The sequence below is a fragment of the Leucoraja erinacea genome, chromosome 2, assembly GCF_028641065.1.
Source record: "Leucoraja erinacea ecotype New England chromosome 2, Leri_hhj_1, whole genome shotgun sequence".
NCBI lineage: Eukaryota > Metazoa > Chordata > Chondrichthyes > Rajiformes > Rajidae > Leucoraja > Leucoraja erinaceus.
In genome coordinates this window covers 38,918,533-38,938,656 of record NC_073378.1, presented here as the reverse complement: position 1 = coordinate 38,938,656, position 20,124 = coordinate 38,918,533, and the positions used below count along the sequence as shown (strand labels likewise).

The 20,124-nt window shown below is 48.3% G+C and overlaps 1 pseudogene; it reads right to left on the bottom strand.

Moving 5' to 3' along the window:
• Positions 1-1,259: 1,259 nt before the first annotated feature.
• Positions 1,260-1,440, bottom strand: LOC129693310 (U2 spliceosomal RNA; annotated as a pseudogene).
• Between the last annotated feature and the right edge of the window lie 18,684 nt (positions 1,441-20,124).

Genomic DNA, 20,124 nt, shown 5'->3' with positions numbered 1-20,124 from the left:
ATCCAACACCATGACCTCCCACATTTGACATCCAGAACAGTACACTGCTCTGACTGTCATTCTCCCGCCTTACCCTGGATCTGATACAAGTACAATACAATAGAAACTGCTGGGAGAAATCAGCAGGTATCTGACTCACAACAGCTGCTCCCTCATGACCTTTAAACTGTACCTTTATTAAATAAACAAAAAACACTGCACCTTTAACCCACACTACCCTTGGTCACAGTACCTTTACTAAAGCACTGTACCTTTAACCAGAAAGCAGAAATGCTAACCTGAGGTTACACCCAATCAGCTGCTTCCTCTAGTCTGCTTCCACCAATCAGCGGCTTCCACCAGAACCCTCCCTACGGAGTGTGGAACGTTACAGATTTCGGTAAAAGCCCTGACCCTCCTCCACTCGCTCCAACGGTTCCGGGCCTCTGTGAAAACAAGCCCCGCGCTCGATTTAAATACTCACCGCCCTGACCCTCCTCCACTCGCTCCAACGGTTCCCGTGCCTCTGTAAAAGCAAGCCCCGTGCTCGATTTAAATACTCACAGCCCTTACCCTCCTCCACTCGCTCCAAATGTAGTCACCAGGGACACCGACCATATCCCTGATCTCCCACATGTTGCAGGAAGAGCTAACCATGGGGCCGATCTCCTGACATGGCTTACCCCCAAATTAAATCAACTCACTCACACTATAAAAATCTTAATCCTGTACCTTTATTAAAAAGCACTGCACCCTTAACTCACTGTACCCTTAACTCATTGAACCCTTAACCAGAAAGCAGAAATACAAACATGGGGTTGCTCCCAATCAGCTGCTTCCAATGGTCCGCTTCCACCAATCAGCGGCTTCCTCCAGACCACTTCCTTTGAAGTGTGATGGAACGTTACAGCCCCGCGCTCAAATTTTAAACTCACTGCCCGGACGCTGCTCCTCCCACTCCAACCGCCCCTGGGCCTCTGTGGAACAAAGCCCCGCGATCGATTTTTAAACTCACCGCCCGGACGCTGCTCCTCCCGTTCCAACCGCTCCTGGGCCTTCAACAATTTGCTGAAGATTTTTTTTCTCTTTCCTGGAAGTTTCAGTTGCATTTGGGTTGAAATGCGAGCAGCACCTCCTCTTTTCCTTTTAAATAAAGAAAGGCATTTGACTTCAGCGGTCCCGTCAAGAATCAGAGTGAGAGAGGGCAGCAGGCAGACACGCAGCCTCTACGCAAGAAAGAATTTTTGTGTTTTCTTTTCAACTTTGAAAATCCCCCAAAAGGGAAGTGCACCGTTTCCAGAGACACTGCAATACTGGGTCGATGCATGGAGTGGACCGAGCAAGCCCCTATTCCATCTCCCTGTTCCAAAAATCAATTTAATATATGGTCCCTAGATAAGGGACGTATCAGATATTAAACTGATAAGAACAGATTTTTTTTTTAAATTTCAAAATAGACTTTATTCAGGTAATAAATATATACAATACATGAAGCGTGCAAAAGCTTCATCCAACATTTTCGGAGGCTATACCCTTGCCCACCCTTGCCACTAATATGGCCCACTGACGTGGGATCCCTTCCCTTGAGGGGAGTCTCCACCACATCCTGCCCCCATGTCCAGCAGCGGAAGGACCCTAGACTGTGGTCCTCCCCCACCGAGCCTTGGCGTTGGCTACACCGAGCTTCAGTGCATCCCTCAGCACGTACTCCTGCGGTCTGCAGCGGGCCAGTCGGCAACATTCCCCGACGGACATCACGCTCTGCTGGGTGGTGAACAACGCTTGGGCAGAACAAAGAGCGTCTTTCACCGAGTTGATGACCTTCCAGCAGCATTCGATGTCAGTCTCTGAATGTGTCCCTGGGAACAGTCCGTAAGTACCAGAGTCCTCTGTGACGGAACTGTTCGGAATAAACCGTGAATGGGACCCTTGCAGACCTCTGCAGACACACTTTGCGAATCCACACTCTGCAAAGAGGTGGGCAACCGTCTCCTCTCCATAGCAGCTGTCCCGAGGGCAGCGTGCGCTGGTAGTGAGGTTCCGACAGTGCAGAAAGGATCTAACTGGGAGGGCTCCCCTCACCGCCAGCCAAGCCAGTTCTTGGTGCTTGTTGGTGAGTTCTGGCGTTGAGGCATTTTGCCAGACAAGCTGAGCAGTCTGCTCTGGGAACCACGCCACCGGATCCATCGAGTCATTTCCCTGCAGTGCCTGCAGGACGTTCCGTGCTGACCACTGCCCGATGGACATGTGGTCAAAGGTGTTGGTCCAGAAGAACCCTTCCACAGATGACAGATGGGGCGGCAATGTCCAGCTGACTGACACATTGCGTGGCATCTGCGCCAGGCCCATCCTTCGCAACACCGGGGACAGGTAGAAGCTCATCAGGTAGTGATACTTAGTGCCCACGTGCCTTGGCTCTACACTCCACGTGATGCAGCCACACACAAAGGTGGCCATCAGGGCGAGGGCGATGTTGGGCATGCTTTTACCCCCATTGTCTGCAGACTTGTGCATTGCAGTCCTTCGCACCCGGCCTATCCTTGACCCCCAGATGAACTGGAAGATGGCCCGGGTGATCCCTGTGGAGTAGGAGGTAGGGACAGGCCACACTTGTGCCCCGAGAGCACCTCACACCATATGACCACATTTTTCCCCATTATGTAGAGGGAGCGTTGCCTCCACAGCTCCAGTTTCCTCCCCACCTTGGCTATCCGCTCCAGCCAAGTCTTGTCACACGCCTCAGCCCCCCTGAACCAGATCCCCAGCACCTTCAAGAAGTCAGGCTTGATGGTGAAGGGGACGGGTAGATCGGTCGGGCCAGTTGCCAAAGAGCGTGGCCTCGCTCTTCCTGCGGTTCACCCTGGCTCCCATGGCCGACTCAAACTGGTCGCAGATACTAATCAGTCTGCGAACCGTCCCTGGATCCGAGCAGAAGACGGCGACATTGTCCATATACAGGGAGGTTTTGACTGGAGTGCCCTCACTGCCTGGCAATGTCACTCCTCTTATGCTCGCATCCTTCCTGATGGACTTGGCAAAAGGCTCAATACAGCAGATGAAAAAGACAGGGGAGAGAGGGTAACCCTGCCTGACTCCAGACCTGAATGGGAAACTGTCTGATTCCCACCCATTGATTTGGACTGCACTGCAGATATCGGTGTGGAGCCTCCAATCTGGCATTCGCCCCCTCCATAGCACAGAAACTACTCTCCTCAAAGTCCTCAACGACCTCCTCACCTCTGCTGATACTGGTTCCCTCAACATCCTCACCCTCCTCGACCTGAGCGCAGCCTTCGATACAGTGAACCATAACATCCTGCTCACCAGACTCAAAGACCTCGGCATTGAAGGCTCTGCACTCAGCTGGCTCCGTTCCTACCTTTCCAACAGATCCCACTTCATCTCTCTCCACAACCACACCTCTGCTACAGCCACTGTCACTCAAGGCGTTCCCCAAGGCTCCGTACTCGGCCCCCTCCTCTTCATCATCTACATCCTCCCCCTTGGTCAGATACTCAGCCACTTCAACCTGGACTTCCACTGTTACGCTGATGACACCCAGATCTACCTCAGCACCAAATCCCTCCACAATCCCCCCCTCTCCCATATCAACTCCTGTTTGTCAACTATAAAAACCTGGATGCAACATAATTTCCTCAAACTCAACAGCGATAAGACAGAATTCCTCCACATAGGCTCCAAAGCCACACTCAGCAAAATCAATAACCCCACTCTCACCATCGACGGCACCACTGTCTCCCCATCTCCCCGGGCCCGCAAACTTGGCGTGATCTTTGATTCCACCCTCTCCCTTGAGCCTCACATCCGCCATGTCATTAAAACCTCCCTCTTTCACCTCCGCAACATCGCCAAAATCAGACCCTCTCTCACACCTCCCGCTGCTGAAAGACTCATCCATGCCTTCATCTCCTCCCGACTGGACTACTGCAACTCACTTCTCCTTGGCATTAGCTCCACCTACATCAACTGACTCCAACTGGTCCATAACGCAGCCGCCCGACTCATCACCTACACCAAATCCTGGCATCACATCACTCCAGTCCTCAAACAAATTCACTGGCTTCCCATCTCCCACCGGATCAACTACAAAATCCTGATCCTCACCTACAAAGCCCTCCACCATCTGCCCCCCCTTATCTCACTGACCTCCTCTCCCCCTACCAACCCTCACGGTCCCTGAGATCCACATCAGCCGGTCTCCTCTCCATCCACAAGTCCAACCTCCACAATTTTCGGGAACAGAGCCTTCTCCAGGGCAGCTCCCAGGCTCTGGAACTCCCTCCCCCAACTGATCCGCAATTCCGTGTCCCTCACCATCTTCCAGTCCCGCCTCAAGACCCATCTCTTCACCTCTGCCTATCCTTAGCCCCCAGGACCCCTCCCTTTTCTTCTGCGCATTAATTGCCTCATATTGTGTTTTGTATTGAATTCTGTCTTTACTTTGTGTACTAGTCATGTCTCTACTATTTATTTCATTCCCCTTACATGTTTTTCCTCTACCTGTTAAATTTTTGTACGGTGTCCTTGAGACTCTTGAAAGGCGCCCATAAATAAAAATTATTATTATTATTATTAGAGCAGTTTGATCGGTATTGGGGGTTCAGTATTGATATGGATAGAGAATTGGCTAGCAAACAGGAAGCAAAGAGTAGGAGTAAACGGGTCCTTTCAGAATGGCAGTGATTGATTAGTGGGGTACCGCAAGGCTCAGTGCTGGGACCCCAGCTATTTACAATATATATTAATGATTTGGACGAGGGAATTGAATGCAACATCTCCAAGTTTGCGGGTGACATGAAGCTGGGGGGCAGTGTTAGCTGTGAGGAGAATGATAGGAGGCTGCAAGGTGACCTGGATAGGCTGGGTGAGTGGGCAAATGCATGGCAGATGCAGTATAATGTTGATAAATGTGAGGTTATCCACTTTGGTGGCAAAAACAGGAAAGTAGACTTATATCTGAATGGTGGCCGATTGGGAAAGGGGGAGATGCAACCAGACCTGGGTGTCATGGTACACCAGTCATTGAAAGTAGGCATGCAGGTGCAGCAGGCAGTGAAGAAAGCGAATGGTATGTTAGCATTCATAGCAAAAGGATTTGAGTATAGGAGCAGGGAGGTTCTACTGCAGTTGTACAGGGTATTGGTGAGACCACACCTGGAGTATTTTGTACAGTTTTGGTCTCCAAATCTGAGGAAAGACATTCTTGCCATAGAGGGAGTACAGAGAAGGTTCACCAGACTGATTCCTGGGTTGTCAGGACTTTCATATGAAGAAAGACTGGATAGACTCGGCTTGTACTCGCTAGAATTTAGAAGATTGAGGGGGGATCTTATAGAAACTTACAAAATTCTTAAGAGGTTGGACAGGCTAGATGCAGGAAGATTGTTCCCGATGTTGGGGAAGTCCAGGACAAGGGGTCACAGTTTAAGGATAAAGGGGAAATCCTTTAGGACCGAGATGAGAAAAACATTTTTCACACAGAGAGTGGTGAATCTCTGGAATTCTCTGCCACAGAAGGAAGTTGAGGCCAGTCCATTAAGAAGGGGTTAGATGTGGCCCTTGTGGCTAAACGGATCAGGGGGGTATGGAGAGAAGGCAGGTACAGGATACTGAGTTGGATGATCAGCCATGATCATATTGAATGGCGGTGCAGGCTCGAAGGGACGAATGGCCTACTCCTGCACCTATTTTCTATGTTTCTATGTTTCTATGTACGTGTGCGATATCCTGTCGAATGCCTTCTCCTGGTCCAAGCTGACTAGGCAGGCATCCACCCATCTGTCCTGCACGTAGGTGATGGTATCTCTCAGCAGCGTCAGGCTGTCTGAGATTTTCCTGCCAGGTACAGCACAGGTTTGGTCCGGGTGGATTACCCGTCCCAGAGCAGAGTTGACCCGGTTGGCGATGGCCTTAGACAGGATCTTGTAATCTACATTCAACAATGTGATAGGTCTCCATTTCATTATATCCTTTATCTCCCCCTTCTGCTTGTAGATTAGGGTGGTGCTGCCCTTCGTCATGGAGTCTGACATGCTGCCAGCTAGAAGCATGTCGTTGTACACTTCCAGCAGGTCCGGGCCCACCCAGTCCCACAGAGCCGAATACAACTCGGCCGGGAAGCCATCACTACCGAGAGTTTTACTCAAGTCAAAGGAGCGGATGGAGCCAGTCAGCTCCTCTAGGGTCAGTGGTTGGTCCAGAATCTCCCGTTTGCTGTCCTCCAAGACCTCCGTGACAGAGGACAGGAAGTTCTGGGAGGCCGTGCTGTCTGTGGCTTTTTTGTCATACAAATCTGTGTGAAAAGATTTGCAGATCCTCAGCATGTCCATCTGCGAGGATGTTACCAAGCCGTCCTCCTCCCTAAGGCTGTTCATCACAGAGCTACCCCTGTGAACCTTATGGAAGAAGAAACGTGAGCACGTCTCATCCTGCTCCACGTGGTGGACCCTGGATTGGAAGATGATCTTGGAGGATTCAGAGGTAAAGCGCCGAGCTTGCAGATCCTTCACCTCTCTAAGTTCCTTCCTCACATCCACCCCTCTCGACTGCAGAAGGAGCAGTTGCTGCAAATCTGTCTGGAGTTGACACAAGTCCCTCTGACTGTCTTGCTCTTTGAACCCTTTAAATATGAAGAACCTCTAAATGTTCTCCTTGGCTGCTTCCCATCAGAGTGTCGGGGAGTCAAAGAGGGGCTTCACCGTTCTCCAAGTGCATAGTCCCTCTTTAGCTCCTCAATGTTCTCTGGGGTCAACAGCTTCACATTTAACTTCCACTTCCCTCTGCCTGCCTTCCGGTCCTCCTGTAGGTGACAGGAACGCTGAAGGAGGCAGTGGTCAGAGAAGAATGAGGTCGGTGTGCCTGATCGTGATGGCCTTCGACGTGAAGAGGAAGTCTATCCAGGACCGGACTGAACCGTCCGATCTCGACCAGGAGAACCGCGACTGGGACCAGCCTGCAGGGTTGCTGAAGGCGTCGTGCAGTTTTGCGTCTTTTACCGCCACCATCAGGAGCTTGGACGTGCTGTCCAGTCTGTTGTCAGCGCTGCCGGATCGTCCAGCCGCATCGATGATGCAGTTGAAGTCACCGGCCAGAACGAGCTGTGGGGACGTGGCCGGCAGCGATGGGAGCTGCTGGAGAATGGTCAGCCGCTCGCTCTGCACGGGCGAGGCACACGCATTAATCAGCCGGAGCGGAGAGCCACGGTACATAACATCCACCACGAGGAGACGCCACCCAACCACCTCCCTGACCTCAGTGATGGTGAAGTTCCCTCCCCGCAGCAAGATCCCCAGGACAATTGTTGCCCCCCGACCACACCGACAGTCCGTGGGGCCACCATCGCGACCACCTCTTATAGCGGCTGAGGTGTGGCAGCCCACACTCCTGGAGAAAAGTCACGTCTGCCTTGACCTTGGCCAGGTACTGCAAAGCGTTCACACATCGCACAGTGCTCTTTACACTGCGCACGTTTAATGATGCCAGTTTGAGCTCCATTGTCCTGTAGAGTCACGGACCATTCTCTTGTCCCCTCATGCTCACTGCTTTAGTGAATTGCCGCACCTATCCTGGGCTCAGGTACTGGGTGCCGGCGTCCTCAAGGAGGTGGGTTTCCTGTGTTGTAAACTGAGGTGTCGTTGGGGGAGGGACCTACTTGTTCCACCCCCTTCTGGGCGCACCGCCCCCTCCGTCTCCTGTAGCTGGGGGACAATCGGCCGCTGCATTGCACCCGGTCTCCTGGAGCTGGGGCCCATTGGCTGCTGCACTACACCCGGTCTCCCGGAGCTGGGGCCCATTGGCTGCTGCACTGTTCCCGGTCTCCTGGAGCTGGGGCCCATTGGCTGCTGCACTGCACCCGGTCTCCTGGAGCTGGGGCCCATTGGCTGCTGCACTGTTCCCGGTCTCCCGGAGCTGGGGCCCATTGGCTGCTGCACTGTTCCCGGTCTCCCGGAGCTGGGGCCCATTGGCTGCTGCACTGTTCCCGGTTTCCCGGAGCTGGGGCCCATTGGCCGCTGCACTGTTCCCGGTCTCCCGGAGCTGGGGCCCATTGGCCGCTGCACTGCTTCCAGTCTCCTGGAGCTGGGGCCCATTGGCTGCTGCACTACACCCGGTCTCCTGGAGCTGGGGCCCATTGGCTGCTGCACCTCTTGTGCCTCCGTCGTCGGGTCTTCAAGGTCGCCATCCTCCGACGAGGAGAGGTTGCTGCCCTCTGTCAGTGAAAGAAGTCTTTTATTGGACTTTTCCAGCCTCGGCTCTTTGGGCTGAACCCTCTGTTGTTTCTTATTCGTCACCATCACCCATTTCTCCTGCTGTTTCCCCTCTTCCGTCGACTCTCCCTCCTGGACAGGGCGCTGGGGGTCTCCGTCCGGCCCTTGGGGGCTCAAGGTGATCGGGCTGTCCTCATCCCTGTTCCCCCTTTCTGCTGGGGTCTTGGTAGTGGTGGGGGGGGGGGGGGGTCTCGCCCACCCTTGGTGTGCTGGCAACAGCCCCTCTTGTCGCCTGTGCGTAGGTGCAGGCTCTTTTAGGGAAGGCCCTGTAAAGGTGGCCTGCCTCCCCGCACAGGTTGCAGTTCTTGCTAACTTGACAGTCCTTTGTCTCATGGCCCACTAGCTTGCAGTTCTTGCAGACAACTGCAGTGCATTGGGCCATCACATGCTCAGCCTTGTTGCATTTCCTGCACAGTCTGGGCTCATGTATCCTCAGTTCCTTCCAATAGCGAAAACCGAGGGAGGGTGGATGATTGCTCCGTTCTTGTCCACTCTCAGCTTTACCTTCACTTGCCACTTGAAGTGCAAGAAAAGAAGACAAGCTCACGGTTTGAAATGTGGATAGAAGCTCGGTTCTTCTCGAGCTAACATTGGACTTAATTGGAATTGTGTAGAAAGCTGAAGATCTACTTTAAGGGCCTGTCCCACATATGCTACCTCGTGGTCACTTGAGGCGGACGGGCACCGTATGGCCGCACGGGGCCGGTCACACTTAGAAGCGCGGAGTTGTGCGGGGCTGGTCCTGACATCGCGCTGGGCTCCGAAATTCTTGCAGTGGCCGAAATCTTCGAGCGCCAACAGCCTGTCGGCACGCAGGCGCTTTGCGGTCGTACGCAGCGTCTTGGCATCGTACGCAGCGTCTTGACGGTGTACGCAGCGTCTTGACGGCGTATGCCTAGCGTGTGGCGTTGCATGATGACATCACCGCCCGGCGTGGCACTGCGTGATGACGTCACCGCCCGACGCCGTGCACGTCACCGCCCGACGCCGTGCGACTCCAGAGCAGTGTGATTATATGTTGAAATATCTTCCTTAGAAGCTGCTGCCATCAGCAGGTAAATGTTAGGTGGGTTCTCTCCAGGAGCATGGCAGGAGTCCAACTTTGTGTCTGACAGTTCAGAACAAAGAAACCTAATGCAATCTCCACATCACATCTTCATATTCTGGGCAAATTCCTGGCTTGGTATAATTGTAAATTGTCCCTGGTGTGTGGGGATCGCTGGTCGACGCTGACTCGATGGGCCTGTTTCCATCTCTAAATTATACGTAACTGAACTAAAGTAGGAATGACCGGATAATTTCACTGCAATCAACCGTGTTGACTGCATTGCTGTAAACCACTGAGATGCTTTCTGCACACAACCCTTTCACAATGAATGTTTCTGGTGAAATTAACTTGCTTTTACTGGGAGAGGTTGCAAGGATCATTGTCATGATTTACATTTCCCTCACTCTTTGAACAGACTCTGCTTTCTGACTTTCTCATTTGCAGTACAATTAACTGCATGTTGTAAATCTGGATTTATGCCCCTCTCTGCCTCCAACTAATTGGCTGATAATTCTGTCAATACTCTTGTTTCTTTCAGCCACATGAACAAGCAGTACTATTCCACATCAGTAGGTGTCCTACCTGCACCTTCCCATCATATTGCTGCATCTAGCCGAATCTCAAGATGCAGTCCTTGTGGTAAACCTGAATTAACAAGCCTGAATTATTCATTCTCACTTTGTGTCATTTGCCTTTGTACGCTTAAGACAAACAGATAGAATTGGCAGATTATTTTAATAAAATTAATAATAATAATAATAATAATAATAATTATTATTATTATTATTATTATTATTAATTTTATTGTCATTGCACATATGTGCACCGAGATTTGGTATACAGCTTCCATCCGATGTCATTACTTAAACTAATAAAATTTAGATTTGGAAACCCTGAGAAACAAGATTTATAAAAAGAACAGTAAAACAGTAAAAACAGTCTACAGTGCAAAAGTGTCTGTGCCGGTTCGATGTGCTACGTGACCATCCGAGGGAGACAGTTCATGGGGGTGGGGGCACTCAGCAGGGCAGATTCAGAGCAGCTATAGCTCTGTGGATGAAGCTGTTCCTTAGTCTGGAGGTGCGGGCGTAGAAGGCCTTGTAACGTCTGCCGGAAGGTAGGAGTTCGAACAGTCCATTACAAGGGTGTGAGGAGTCTTTATGGATGCTGAAGGCCTTCCTGAGGCACCGTGTGTAGTAGATGCCCTCCAAGGCTGGTCGCTGTGTCCCAATAATCTTCTGCGCTCTGTGGACGACGCACTGAAGAGCTCTCCTCTCTGACTTATGAATTAAGTCGCACATTATGAATTGCAATTAAACTGTTTCTGCTACATTGTGAGTGCAAGATTCCTCATTTTACAAATGCTTTCTGCTACCAATAATAATGCTGTTTTGCAAAACTGCAGATGGCCAGTTATTTACCACGGTTGTTGAGCTTAAATTTTGAAAGCTATTGCTCAAGGATATAGCAGACAATACATCTAGTTTTTATCTTGTAGATCATATGCTCTATAAAACTCAGTTTCTCTGTCAGCTTTATTGGCGGTGTGCGTAATCTATTTATATGGTTTTTTTCTTGCAAATCTTCTAACAATTCTTAGTTTAAATAATGGGAACATAGAATGTAGAACAGTACACCACAGGAACAGGCCCTATGCCTCACTCTGTCAGTGCTGACTTGATGCCAAGTTAAACTAATCTACTCTGCCTGCATGTGAACCATACATATGCTGCACATACACTACCATATCTGACTCCACCACTATCCCTGACAGGGCATTCCAGGCACCCGCCTTCCTGTGTAAAAACATATGCCCGCACATCTCCATTAAACTTTGCCACTCTCACATTTGAGTTATTGGTAGACAAAAATGCTGGAGAAACTCAGCGGGTGAGGCAGCATCTATGGAGTGAAGGAATCGGTGATGTTTCGGGTGTGAGAGGAGAATTTTTTCAAGGTACGCATACCTTGAGGAGATTTTGCAGTGGAGTAGACAAAATGTTTAAGAAAGAGCTGCAGATGCTGGAAAAATCAATGGTAGATAAAAATGCAGGAGAAACTCAGCGGATGAGGCAGCATCTATTCAGTTCCCTATTCAGATGGAAGAATCATTTTCAGATTAATAATAATAATAATAAATTTTATTTATGGGCGCCTTTCAAGAGTCTCAAGGACACCTTACAAAAATTTAGCAGGTAGAGGAAAAACATGTAAGGGGAATGAAATATATAGTAGAGACATGACTAGTACACAAAGTAAATACAGAATTCAATACAAAACACAGTATGAGGCAATTAATGCACAGATGAAAAGGGAGGGGGACGTGGGGCTAAGGATAGGCAGAGGTGAAGAGATGGGTCTTGAGGCAGGACTGGAAGATGGTGAGGGACACGGAATTGTGGATCAGTTGGGGGAGGGAGTTCCAGAGCCTGGGAGCTGCCCTGGAGAAGGCTCTGTCCCCAAAACTGCGGAGGTTGGACTTGTGGAGGGAGAGGAGACCGGCTGATGTGGATCTGAGGGACCGTGAGGGTTGGTAGGGGGAGAGGAGGTCAGTGAGATATGGGGAGGCCAGATGGTGGAGATCTTTGTAGGTGAGGATCAGGATTTTGTAGGTGATCCGGTGGGAGATGGGAAGCCAGTGAAGTTGTTTGAGGACTGGAGTGATGTGATGCCAGGATTTGGAATGGGTGATGAGTCGGGCGGCTGCGTTCTGGACCAGTTGGAGTCGGTTGATGTAGGTGGAGCTGATGCCAAGGAGAAGTGAGTTGCAATAGTGCAGTCGGGAGTAGATGAAGGCATGGATGAGTCTTTCAGCAGCGGGCGGTGTGAGAGAGGGTCTGAGTTTGGCGATGTAGCGGAGATGAAAGAAGGAGGTTTTAATGACATGGCGGACGTGAGGCTCAAGGGAGAGGGTGGAATCAAAGATCACGCCAAGGTTGCGGGCCCGGGGAGATGGGGAGACAGTGGTGCCGTCGATGGTGAGAGTGGGGTTATTGATTTTGCTGAGTGTGGCTTTGGAGCCTATGTGGAGGAATTCTGTCTTATCGCTGTTGAGTTTGAGGAAATTATGTTGCATCCAGGTTTTTATAGCTGACAAACAGGAGTTGATATGGGAGAGGGGGGGATTGTGGGGGGATTTGGTGCCAAGGTAGATCTGGGTGTCATCAGCATAACAGTGGAAGTCCAGATCGAAGTGGCGGAGTATCTGACCAAGGGGGAGGATGTAGATGATGAAGAGGAGGGGGCCGAGTATGGAGCCTTGGGGAACGCCTTGAGTGACTTTGGCTGTAGCAGAGGTGTGGTTGTGGAGAGAGATGAAGTGGGATCTGTTGGAAAGGTAGGAACGGAGCCAGCTGAGTGCAGAGCCTTCAATGCCGAGGTCTTTGAGACTGGTGAGCAGGATGTTATGGTTCACTGTATCGAAGGCTGCGCTCAGGTCGAGGAGGATGAGGATGTTGAGGGAACCAGTGTCAGCAGAGGTGAGGAGGTCGTTGAGGACTTTGAGGAGAGCAGTTTCTGTGCTATGGAGGGGGCGAAAGCCAGATTGGAGGGGTTCAAGTAGGTTATACGCAAGGAGGTGTGAATGAAGTTGCGACGCAACGATACGCTCCAGGGTTTTTGAAAGAAAGGGGAGGTTTGAGATTGGGCGGTAGTTAATGAGAGAGGAGGGATCAAGACCAGGTTTCTTTAAGATTGGTGTAACAGCAGCAGTTTTGAAAGCGGAGGGGACAATTCCTTGGGACAATGAGGAGTTGAAGAGATTAGTGAGGTAGGGGCAGAGAACGGGGAGGCAGGACTTCAGCAGGGGAGTGGGGAGAGGGTCGAGGGAGCAGGTAGTGGGTTTGGAAGAGCTGATGAGTTTGGAGATTTCAATAGGGGTGACCAGGTCAAACTGGGAGAGGAAGCAGTGTGGAGGAGGGGTAAGGAGGTCAGTGGAGATGTTGAAAGGAGGGGCCTTGGTAGGTGGTGGAGTAGATGCTGGGGAGTCGGGTACAGGGGATAAAGATTGATAGATGGTGCTGATTTTATCAGCGAAAAAGTGGAGGAATCAGTTGCAGAGATCCGGAGTAGAGGTAGGGAGAGTGTTGGCTCGAGGCTTGAGGAGGTTGCCCACTGTGGAGAAGAGGGTTCTGTGGTTTAGGTAGGGATCGGTGAATATGGAGGAGAGGTAGGCAGATTTTGCAGCAATGAGAGCATCTTTGTAGTCAGTGAGGTGGAGTTTGTAAGCTTCAAGGTGGACTGTGAGAGATGATTTCTTTGTAAGTCGTTCGAGTTGGTGACCAGTCTGTTTCAGTTTACGAAGTGCAGGTGTGTACCAGGGTGAAGATGTGTTGAAAGTTACGGTTCTTGTTTTGAGGGGGGCCAGAGTGTTGAGGGAGGTAGACAAGGTGGAGTTGAGATGGTTTGTGAGATCATCAGGTGAGATGGGGGCTGAGCCCAGGGGGAGAGTGGTGGAGAGCAGGTCAGAGAGATGATGGGGATCGATGGATTTTAGATTACGGAAGATAATTTCTCAGAGGAAGCGGGGGCGAGGTGTCAGAGAAGGGATAGTGAACCGTATAAGCTTATGATCAGAGAGGGGGAAGAGGTAAGGATGGAGGTCGAGTACTGGTTGATTTGTGGAGCAGACCAGGTCAAGGATGTGACCCTTGTCATGGGTGGGAAAGGTGACGTGCTGAGTGAGAGAGAAGTTGTCCAGTAAAAATGCGAATTCAGATGCGAGCTTGCAGGTGGGGGAGTCCATATGAATATTTAAGTCACCAAGTAGCAGCAGACGTGGGGAGAGGGATGAGGCAAGTGTGAGGAGTTCAGTGAAGTCAGATAGGATGGAGGGGTTTGGTTTAGGTGGCCGGTAAATGAGGATGACTGTCATGGAGGAAAGGGCTTTGAAGGCGAGGAATTCAAATGATGCTACTGGGGGGAAGGTGAGTTCAGTGATCCGAAAATTCTGGTTGAAAATAACAGCGAGGCCACCTCCATGGTGGGAGGGGCGGGGCTTGGAAATGTAATTAAATCTAGGTGGGGATGTTTGATTGAGGGAGAAGAAGACATTGGGTTGTTGCCAGGTCTCAGTGAGCAGAAGGAAGTCCAGAGTGTTGTCAAGGATTAGTTCAGACTATTATCTAAATGGTGGCCGATTGGGAAAGGGGGAGATGCAGCGAGACCTGGGTGTCATGGTACACCAGTCATTGAAGGTAGGCATGCAGGTGCAGCAGGCAGTAAAGAAAGCGAATGGTATGTTAGCTTTCATTGCAAAAGGATTTGAGTATAGGAGCAGAGAGGTTCTACTGCAGTTGTACAGGGTCTTGGTGAGACCACACCTGGAGTATTGCGTACAGTTTTGGTCTCCAAATCTGAGGAAGGACATTATTGCCATAGAGGGAGTGCAGAGAAGGTTCACCAGACTGATTCCTGGGATGTCAGGACTGTCTTATGAAGAAAGACTGGATAGACTTGGTTTATACTCTCTAGAATTTAGAAGATTGAGAGGGGATCTTATAGAAACTTACAAAATTCTTAAGGGGTTGGACAGGCTAGATGCAGGAAGATTGTTCCCGATGTTAGGGAAGTCCAGGACAAGGGGGTCACAGCTTAAGGATAAAGGGGAAATCCTTTAAAACCGAGATGAGAAGAACTTTTTCACGCAGAGAGTGGTGAATCTCTGGAACTCTCTGCCACAGAGGGTAGTTGAGGCCACTTCATTGGCTATATTTAAGAGGGAGTTAGATGTGGCCCTTGTGGCTAAGGGGATCAGGGGGTATGGAGAGAAGGCAGGTACGGAATACTGAGTTGGATGATCAGCCATGATCATATTGAATGGCGGTGCAGGCTCGAAGGGCCGAATGGCCTACTCCTGCACCTAATTTCTATGTTTCTATGTTTTCTATGTTTCATGGAGCGCAAGGGCTTTGTTGTTGAGCGACCTGGTGTTGAGATTGGATACTGAAGCTGGAAAGCGTGAAAGAAAAAACACTAAATCTCTTCAGGATAGTTTACCGCATATCATCTAATCATGTAGATTCCCAATAGTAACTTGGATATTTACCTTGCTCAAATCTGAAGATCTAAATCCCCTTATTGAGCTGTCTTGAGAACGCTATGCAAGGTGACTTAACCTGGTGCGAGTCATATAGTCATACAGCATGGAAAAACCCCTTTCAGCCCAATTTGTCCATAACTCCCTATATTCTGGCGATCATAGACTTTTTGTTAACATGAATTCATCAACAACCAATGAGTTTTGTGACACATCAACAAAAAGAACTAGATCCTCATTCTGTTTCCATTTGTAAAATCTGAGAAGGCAGCACTTCATTTCAAACATGGAATAGTGCAGCACTGGACGGCACCTATGGCCCACAACATTACTGTGATATTTTCCCCAAATAGCATTGTGAGGGCCTAATGCATATTGATGTTCCATTCCGAGAGTCTGCACTCTGTAGGTAAGTTGATCATTATACATTGGCCCGGGCACTAAAGATTCTCAAGCAGATGAATCTTCAAAGTGGAATTCCAATCCATTTTCACTTGAATCTATTTATTTGGTGTCTGAAATTAATACAAAAAATGCTGGAAACACTCAGTGGGTCCTGCAGCATTTGTAGCAAAGAAACAGTTAGTGTTTCAGGTTGAAGACCCTTCAGCAGAAATGAATTAATACAGCAGAAAATTAAAGTTGCCACATTGTTACAAACAAATGATACTAACTGTTGCCTATCAACTTAAATTATTTTGTTAATAACAGGAGGGGCTGAGCTATAGGAAGAGGTTGGACAAGCTAGGACAATGACTATATTCTTTGGGTGCAAAAGGATGGTGGGGATGATCTTATAGAGGAGTATAAGATCATGACGGAAATAAATAGGGGTGAATGCACAGAGTCATTTACCAAGGGTAGGAGAATCAAGAACCACAGAAAATAATTTAAAAAAACCAGAGGACATGGAAAGCATTACCAGTGGATCACAATTGTGAGACACTTGGACAGGTACATGGATAGGAAAGGTTTAGAGGGCTAAATGCATGCAGGTTGGACTAGAGTAGATGGGGCATCTTAGTTGACATTGGCAGGTTTGGCCGAAAGACTTGTTGCCATGCTGTATGACTCTATGACACTAAGTTGCCCTTATGAAGGAACTTTAATCTGAAACATTAATTGTTTCTCTTCCCACAGATGCAGCTTGACCTGCTGAGTGTTTCTAGCATCTGCGTTATTTTTAAAGTTACATTTGGAAACATTACCAATCAAAGGAAAGAATACTTGCATGCTATATGAACATACACCTCAGGACATCACATAGATATCCGTAGCTTATGAAAACAAATTAGTTTAGTGTAGTTTTTAGTTTAGAGATACAGCCTGGAAACAGGCCCTTAGGCCTACCAAGCCCGCGCCGACTAGCGATCCCTGCATACCAGCACTATCTTACACACTAGGGACAATTTATAATTTTACCAAGCCAATTAACCGACAAACCTGAGATAGACACAAAATGTGAGACAGATTAGGCAGCATCTCTAGAGAGAAGGAATGGGTGACCCTTCCTCAGTCTGCAAAAATTAAACAAGGTTTACTTCTAAAGTTTTGATATTCCCAAAAATTTATTCTTAGGCCAACTGAAATTATACTTTTATCATTTGTCCTCCCCAACCCCTTTCCCCTTTCCAACTTCACAGTCGTCTGTATCCACTTTCTCTCCTATTTTAGTTATACCATGAACTTCCAAAATTTTAAAGGGCCTGTCCCACTTTCACAACCTAATTCACGACCTCTGCCGAGTTTGCCCTTGACTCATACTCGCAGCAAGGTCATCACAAGGTCATAGGAGGTCGTGGGTAGGTCGTGATGCTAATCGTAGGTACTCGTGGCATCAAGTAGGTCGGGGCGTTTTTCTAACCTGATGAAAAATGTCCATGAGTAAAAAAGATCGTGAATTAGGTCGTGAAGGTGGGGCAGGCCCTTAATGGTGTTGCTTTACAGCATCTTTCATCACCATTTTTTCTGTCAAGTACCAATCAGGTCAAACATATCCTTACCTCTTCCTTTGGTATCCTGATGCAAACAAGATTCTAAAGCAGACCATGAAAGTGACTCCTCAGCATGTGTGGAGGGTGAAACACTTAATATTTCAAATAAGTGTGTTTTGTCACACTTGTATTGTGCTTCATTAGACCAATGTGGGAGTCCATGGATGGAGGTGACAGTGGTCGTGGAACAGAAAATCTAAGTATCAAGTATCTGTGGTTCCAGGACACTCAATTTAAAGGCATAAAACTAATCTTTTTATTCACAGTGTGACTGTCTTCTGGCCGTAGCATCAAGCTTAGCAATGATACAACAGATTGTAACCATTTACTTTTTCTTTATGCCTCATTATCAGGTCGATTTGCCAGACCAGAGATTTTGATATTCCAGTCCTCAAAGGCTTTGTTCTTTACCGGAGCTATTTGCTGGCTCTGCACGCGCTTTAAAGTTGCCCTTCGCTTTCATCTTCCTGGAGCAAGGTCATCAACCCAAAATAGCCAACTAAATTCTTCTCTCAGCAGATATTGTTTGATCGTCCAAGTATTTTTAGCACTTTTAATTTATCCAGTCAACAAAACCTTATGTTTTTGCAAATTATGAGGTTGCTTATCATTAGAATGACTTTCCTGTTTAGTTTAGATTAGAGAAACAGGCCCTTCGGCCCACCGAGTCTGCACCGACCAGCGATCCCTGCACATTAACATTATCCGACACACACTACGGACAATTTACATTTATACCAAGCCAATTAATCTACAAACCTGTATGTCTTTGGAGTGTGGGTGGAAACCAAAGGTCTTGGAGTAAAACCACGCGGTCATGGGGAGAACGTAAAATCTCTGTACGGACAGTCCCCGCAGTCAGGATCGTACCCGGGTCTCTGGTGCTGAAAGCGCTGTAAGGCAGCAACTGTACCTCCGTGCCACCGTGCTGTCCCGTGATGCTCTTACGTAACCTATCCGTAATTAATTATCTTCTAATGCTGGTCAATAGTTCTTCATCATGTGGGTATAGTTTATAACATACATGGATATCTACTTCACTGACCAAAACGTGCTGCCATACATTTCCAACATTACACTAGCACTTTATAATCATATTATTGTACAGCACACAAATGGCTCCGCTCAGCCAATAGACAACAGATGATAGACAATAGGTCCAGGAGTAGACCATTTGGCCCTTCGAGGCAGCATCGCCATTCACTGTGATCATGGCTGATCATCCACAATCAGTACCCCGTTCCTGCCTTCCCCCCCATATCCCTTGACTCCGGTATCTTTAAGACCTCTATCTAACTCTCTCATGAAAGCATCCAGAGAATTGGCCTCCACTGCCTTCTGAGGCAGAGAATTCCACAGATTCACAACTCTCTGGGTGAAAACATTTTTCCTCATCTCCGTTCTAATCCCTTATTCTTAAATTGTGGTCCCTGGTTCTGCACTCCCCCAACATCAGGATCATGTTTCCTGCCTCTAGCGTGTCTAATCCCTTAATAATTTTATATGTTTCAATAAGATGTATACAAACCCAGATAAAAAATAGATGTATTGTCTTGAGCAATAGCAATGTATATCCTTGAGCAATAGCTTTTAAAATTTAAACTCAACAACCGTGAAGTATATAATCGGCCATCTGCAGTTCTGCATGACAGCATTATTATTTGGATAGCAGAGTGCATTGGTAAAATGAGGAACCTTGCACTCACAATGTAGCAGAGACAGTTTAATTGTAATTTGCCTTGATTCAATTGACTCACACATTCATAAAATAAACTGCCAATTCTATGTTTGGCTTAAGCGTACAAAGGCAAATGATACAAATGATACAATGTGAGAATGAGTAATTCAGGCTTGTTAATTCAGCTCCGCTCTATGATCTTGGGGTAGGACACCTACTGATGTGGAACAGTACCACTTGTTCATGTGGCTGAAAGAAAGAGTATAGACAGAATTATCAGCCATATAGTTGGAGGCAGGGAGGGGCATGTCTCGACCTACAGCAAGCAGTTAATTGTACTGCAAATAAGAAAGTCAGAAAGCAGAGTCTGTTCAAAGAGTGAAGGAAATGTAAATCATGACAATGATCCTTGCAATTTATCCCAGTAGAAGCAAGTTAATTTCACCAAAAACATTCATTGTGAAAGAGTTGTGTGCAGAAACCATTTCAGTGGAGTCAACACGGTTGATTGGCAGTGAAATTATCTGGTCATTCCTACTTTAGTTCAATTAAGTTTAGTTTAGAGATGGAAACAGACCATATGGCCCACCGAGTCTGCGTCGACCAGTGATCCCCACATATTATCCTACACACACCAGGGACAATTTACAATTCTACCAAGCCAATTAACCTACAAACCTGTATGTCTTTGGAGTGTTGGAAGAAACCAGAGATCCCAGAAAAAACCCAAGCAGGTCACGGGGAGAACGTGCAAACTCCATACAGACAAGCACCCATAGTAAAGATTGAACCCGGGTCTTGGCGCTATAAGGAAGCAACTCTACCGCTGTGACACCATGCTGCCCCACTTTGTCTCTGAACACTGCCCTAACCTGAAAGTATAAACTAGTTCCATTGCCTATCAATTGCACCTTGATGACAATTGATCATGGTTGTATGTATGGTTTACATTTCCCCATTTGCTTTAATGAAAGAGTTGACGATATAGTGACAGAATGATACAGCAGACCCACCATACCCACCATGACCATCAAGCACCCTTCTATGTGAATCCAATTTACCAGCACCAGGTCTGTGATGTCATTGCAATTTAACAGCTCATT